Source organism: Biomphalaria glabrata, chromosome 7 (genome assembly GCF_947242115.1).
Source record: "Biomphalaria glabrata chromosome 7, xgBioGlab47.1, whole genome shotgun sequence".
NCBI lineage: Eukaryota > Metazoa > Mollusca > Gastropoda > Planorbidae > Biomphalaria > Biomphalaria glabrata.
Window position 1 is genome coordinate 20,407,370 of NC_074717.1, and position 6,612 is coordinate 20,413,981.

Consider the following 6,612-nt stretch of genomic DNA (forward strand, 5'->3'; position numbering starts at 1 on the left):
TTTTTCGCTGTACATTTTTTTGTCATTTGGGGCCACCAAATTCAATTCGCCTAGGGCCTCCAATTATCTAAGGTCAGCACTGTCTTTATGAAGAAGGCTAATGCGATATAAAATTTACAAAAGGCCTTTTAAATACCGCACTTACATGTGTCTAACTGGGTGATCGCTTTTTAAATGTATTTTTTAAAAAGGGAACGACATGAATTTGAACTCGTGGGCTAAAATCAAGCCTTTTCAGGCTCTCAAGCCAACGCAGAAGCCACTCTACTAGTGAATATGGTCTATGAACATGAACTATTGTATAGTTATCTATTGTTTCTATCTCATGTTTGTGTTCACTAAGCCTCAGACGACACTCTATATAGGGGGCTAATTCACATTATACCACCACTTCATTCAAGTACAATTTCTTTCCCTTGTCTGAGATAACTAAAAAAAATAAAAAATACCAGTGCTAATTAGCTAACCATAGGTGGTTGAACGCTTCAAGGCTTCATAAGTAATATAAAATAAAGAAAATTCAGATCTATCAACTATTCGCCTTCTGAATGGGCTATGTTGGACTAGTCCGTTTCGTTTCTTTAATTAAAAAGTTGAATCACTTATTGGGTCGGAAGTGGCTTTTTTCCTTATATATCTTTGCATTTTTCAGTTCTCTTTTTAAATTAAACTGACATTATTATGCTATAATTTTTAGTGTGCCTGATAGAGAAAAAAATTCTGCACAAAAATACGGGTAGTTGGGATATAACCCGATAGAGGCTACAAAAATAAAAGACCTGAAACTAGCGCGTGAAACTACACATTTACAGTACTTTATTTGATGAGTATTTTACCCAAGATCTGTGTTGTTTTTTAGGACGCTTATTTCAAGTACCCGGCATTTTCCGATACACAATTTCATACACAAAATAATTGTTGAAAAAAAAATTTAAACTTTAAATGATTACTTAAAAAGGTGTTACTCTAATCATGGAACTATACTAATGGAACAACAGCTCCTAGTTTTTACTAGGGGAGTGCCGTCGCGCATTATTCTCACGCATGGTGCAATATGGAGAAATTCAGGAGGATGCAAAAGAAGAAATTTACTCCTCCAGTCACTTGGACTGACCTTCAATGAGAGTAAAACTTTCCTACGCTTTATTTTATTAGATCTCTAAAAACTTCATCCATTTCCTCACAATGTTTTTTGATTTATAAAATTTTCCTGAATAAGGGATCGTCACAAAAGTTATTTTTTTAAGGCCACCCCATTAAAATAGCTGTTTTCAGTACTTTCACATTTGGGTATTTTACACAAAATCTGGATTTTTTTTTAATGTACATGAAATCATTATCATCTGTCCCGCGTAACTAAATCCTCCACTTTTCCCGGTCACCAATGTTCTTAACAAGAGAGAGAGGCTGGTCCATTATTTGCGTAGTCCAGCCAGCTTTTCTTCTGACAAACCTTTTTTCGTTTATTCTCTTAAAGGATATTTTTTTTAAAGTTAGTCTTACAAAATACAATTCCAAACCAACTCACGCAGTTATCGTCTTTTCACAGTATTGAGGAGTCATCCTTTTTGCCAGCCAGAGTGTTAATTGGCAAAAGTAAAAAATTCATTATTATTTTTTTTTAGTAAATATTCACAACTATATCTTTTATATAATAATATATATTTTTTTTAATAATAATATCTTTTATATAGACATGCTTTAATAGATCTAATAAATGATTAACGCGGCCCTACCAATATGGGTATATTAATACTTAAATCTGGGTATTTTAAATTTCGAATGCGCATTTTTAAAAAAACCGAACTTATCTATAGATCTCTTATATCTAGAATAATCTAGATCTACAACACCCAGACTTAGACTATGGTTCTAGATCTATTTAAAGATATTTTTAAAAAATAACTCAACAGATCTAATAAAGTCATGATTTCCACTATATTTTCTCTAGATCTAGACCATACATGAGATCAATATGAATGTTTATAGTTTATACTGACTTATAGCTCTGGCTCTACCAGTTGATTATCATCATCATCTCGAATAATAATCTAGACTAGTTCTGACTAGTATGTCAATGTCTCTATTAAAATAATTAATATCATCAGCCATATCATTTTAAATATTAAAATAGTAGACATAGATTTCTATATATTATAAATAGATAGATTAGATCTATAAAATATAATTTTACAAACTTTAGAAATGATTGATTTTATTTTTAATTGATCAGCCTTCTAGACTAGATCTAGCATCTCTAGCTAGACTCTAACTTGTAGATCTTGGAATTGGATCGAAATTCACATTCCTAAATTGTCTCTAAAGTCTGTAGCTGATTTGAGAGGCCCAACGAGACAAGAGTCTATTACTATTAGTACTCTGTCTCTTGATCTATCTAGTAGGCCTACTTAGCTAGTGCATTAGCCTTAGCCATAGTGTAGTCAAATCTTGACAACTAGTCTTCTAGATCTAAGCTTCTAGAATAATTAGATCTAGATCCAATTTAGATTTAGAATATAAAACTAATTAAAAGTATTTTACTAGCTAAAATACTAAATCTACTGATCTAAATTTTAGATAGATATACAATATATAGATCCAGTTTAGATTTGGAATATAAAAATATTTACTAGCTAAAATTCTAAATCTACTGATCTATACTTAATATTTCAGATATTATATGACATCTACAAAAATTATTATTAAGATATAATTATAGAATCTAGACTAGTTATTTATGTACATAAAATATATATAAATATAAGATAAAATTTATGCAGGCCTAGATCCCATAAATTTATAAATGATCCAGATCTATCAGTAAAAGTTACCTTCGATGGGAAGTTTTACCCAATCTAATCTATACAAGACAATTTATAATCCATGCCTCGCCTACACCCCATACATTAAATAATAGTTCCCATTCCATGCCATGCCCAGACCCATGAGTTCATGAAATAATAAATGATGTGGTGTCAAGTTGGATCTATCCCCTGAAATTCAGCACTTTAATATAAAACTCTCATATCTAGTTAATTATTTGCTATGACACTCTGATCAACTTGGACTTGTGTGATACATATTTGTTTCTTATCAGATTTAATGAATGAAGTTTTGGTGCATTTTAAGGCTACAAAAGTATCGTCAGGTGCATTCTAACCATTGGTATTTTTCCTGGCAACATTTCTATTCTAGTCTGTGATAAATTATAAATTTAAAAAAATGTTTGTAATGTTTCAGTTATTAACAAGTAGAACCATGCCAACCAGTTCTGATGATGTACCAGAATGGCTCGAGGATCATACTTATACTATTTCTACTCTCTGGGCAGACATTAATGACATTGGCATCCATTCAATATTTATTGTAAGTACTACTATACAATTTTTATTTTAGTTATCTAAAAGATGTTTTATGAAGTGTGATTTTCATGGTCAAGCAACATCCAAATAACGGGGAAGGAATTTAACATTTTTCTCTAGTTTTTTTTTTATAACACTCTTAAGCAAATTCATCTTTCATGAATGCCTAATATACTTGGCTGTTGTGCAGGCCATTCCTTTACAATAAACTGTTAGATGAAATTAGGCAAAATTATGTCTGATAATTTGTATGTTTGATACAACAATGTATTCAATTTAATAATAATATTTTTTAATTTTAATGTTTTCAAAAGAAATTAGCCATTATGCCTAATTGTATAATTACAGTTATGTTTGGAAATGCAAGAAAAAGGCATGCATTCCTGACAAGTCAATGATTGGTTGCACCTCTTAAAGGTAAGGTACTGCAATTTTTCCCTATGCACTTTTCTCATAAGCTGAAGTACTTGTATTTTTGAAAAACTAGTTTTCCATGAAAATGTAAATCATAATATATGTTATAGTTGCTTTTAGATGAGTGCAATGTCCATCAAATTAACTGAATATCTACCTTCACCTTTAGTAATAATTCATAACTATTAAGGTCAGGGCCATGTCTACACATTAACACAGTAGCTCCTTTTAGGTACAGACTATTTTTAGAATAGCAAAATTATATAATTATACTTAATAACATATATACGTTTAGCATGGTCAACACATATATCACACATTTTTTTTATTTTTTTAAAAATCCTTTTATTTATTTTTATAACTAGATAACTTTCTGTTATGAGAAAAGATGAGATTCTTGGACTCCTGCATAGCACCACCAGAAAGGAAAATCCCATCATGTTGCAAAATAAAAGTCTTGGACCAATTTTAATTTAAGATATATATATTATACTGTAAGCTCTATACATATTTATGTATATCCTGTCATTCAGCCAACAGGTTTGGATTTAGTATTTCTTTAAATCTGTTTGATATTGTACTTGAAAACTATCAATCTGAGCCACATTAAAACAATAGGGAGTGCAGTGAATGAGTGGTAAAGCACTTGGCTTCTGAACTGAGGGTTCCTGGGTTCAATTAAGACTGGGATTTTCAATTTCAGAATTCAAAAGGCTAGGGATACATGGCAATAGTAAGGAATAAGTAAAGGCAGTTTGGGGATCCATGGCTGAATGGTTAAGTCATGGGTTTGAATCTCTGTGAAGACTCAGATTAAAATTTTTTAGATTTTTGGGTGCCCCTGAGTCCACCTAACTCTAATGGGTAGCTGACTTTCGTTTTGGAAAGTAAAGATGGTTGGTTGTTGTGCTGGCCACATCATGCACTGGCCAAAGAATCAAATGACCTTAACATCATCTGCCCTATAGATTGTGATGTCTGAAATGGGATTTTTTTTTCAAAAGGTGGTTGGTTGTTGTGCTGGGTACATGACACCCTCGCTAACCATGGGGCACAGAAACTGATAAACTTTATATCATCTGCCCCATAGATTGCAAGATATGTAAGGGAAATTTTACTTTTTTAAAATTAAAATAAGAATCTATCAAAAGTAAACATAAAATATGGTGCATTCTCCTTAAAACTAAAACCTGGTGCGAAGGTTTAAAATGTTGGCAAAAAAAAGCAACATCATATTCTTAATTCCCTTTGCAAAACTTACTGAGAAGAACATGCATGTTGTTCCCTCATAAGTTTCTTGACAGAGGAAATCTTGTTTATATTAGATTTGAATTAAGCAAATTAAGAAAAAAATTATAATCATTATTTCAAATGGTTGTATCTAAACCTTATGAATTATTTTTCCGTTATAAGTATATTGAGATTAATGGATAATCATGAAATTGTTAAATAATTGCTGCTATCATTCCATTGACTAAAGAACCATAATTTTTTTTTTTAAAATTAATTTCAAAATGATTTTTTTCAAGCATAGAGTTCACATAGATCTTGAGTGAATTTTTTTTTTTATTTGATTAATGCTTCAATTTTATTGTATCATATTAGTTATTACTTTTTATTACCCAGAATATTTAAAAAATGAGTACACTATTTTCATGTAATAATATAACTTGGTATTCACACAATGCTCAAAATACACCATAATCTTTAGGCCATACAGATTTGTATAAATTAACTTGTTTAAATACATTGTAAATGTATATTGTTTGGATAAGAATAAAGTTTTTCTGTAGACAAATATTGTTCAAGATTTGTTGATGCTCCTGCTTAATCAATTATATATACAGGTCATTAGTTTTAACACGTCTGATAATAAATGACAGTACAAGTTAGTGAATGAAAATTTGTCATTATTTCAGCTGCTTTAGTCCTACATCAATGTGAGGTACCAGTACTTTGATTGTGTCATATAACAATTTAAAGCAACATTTTGAAATGAATAGTCTGTAGAATTGACAGTAAATACATTTAAGTGATGGGCTGTGATCTGCTTGAATTGGGAGCTGATCATGTATTGAATTTGTGTTTTTTGATCTTTACTTCAAGTAAATGTTAATGAGCATTTAATTTTTAATGAATAAATAATTTAAAAATAAATACAAAAGAACCATAAACATCTACTTTAGTTTAATAATTTTTTTTCATCAGAACAGAATTTCCAACTTTGCATTCTTAAAATAAAATATAATTTATTTAGAGTAGAGTCAGAACTAAAATCATAGTTTTAAACTATTAAGTAAATTAAGCTAAGCTGTGATATCTTATAAACATTTGTATATAGACTATACACAATTTAATTATTATTTTTCATCAAATTGCAGGAACTAGTACATGTACTTATGCCTATTTGACAATAAAAAACCATAGTCAATGAAATAGTAATACTAGTAAATGAGATAAAAGTAAACTAAATATCATCAATGCTATTGAAGCCACACTTGTTGTTTTTTTTTTATCTTGTTTGGTGGACTGCAATTAAAGTTGCTATTAATTTTACTGATCGTCTTAGCTGAAATGCCAGTGTCGTCTCTTTGAATCCTAAGCTTATTTTCTTGGTAACTGGAAGTCCAGATATTTGGAGTTTCATTTTAAGCACCTATACTTTCCGAAATGGCATTCCGATAGGCTAAACCATTTGCCTAACATGTCATATGCACGTAAAGAGGTACCACAGAAATGCTTAGGCGCCAACTTACTTTAACTGACATAGAATAAGAGAGCACCTGGTTGCATACAGCTTCAGAACGAGACAGCTGGAGGTCACTTACAAAGGTGT

At 30.6% G+C, this 6,612-nt stretch overlaps 1 long non-coding RNA gene across 2 annotated transcripts; it reads left to right on the forward strand.

Annotated features, from left to right (window-relative positions):
* Nucleotides 1-2,011: 2,011 nt before the first annotated feature.
* LOC129927439 (uncharacterized) lies at nt 2,012-5,574 on the forward strand. Of its 2 annotated transcripts, XR_008779048.1 has the most exons (4): nt 2,012-2,059; nt 3,241-3,366; nt 3,711-3,779; nt 4,142-5,574. It is a non-coding gene; the product is annotated as an uncharacterized LOC129927439 (long non-coding RNA). The 2 variants fall into 2 exon arrangements; XR_008779047.1 differs by lacking the exon at nt 2,012-2,059 and having other exon boundaries at nt 2,160-3,366.
* The last annotated feature ends 1,038 nt before the right edge of the window (nt 5,575-6,612 follow it).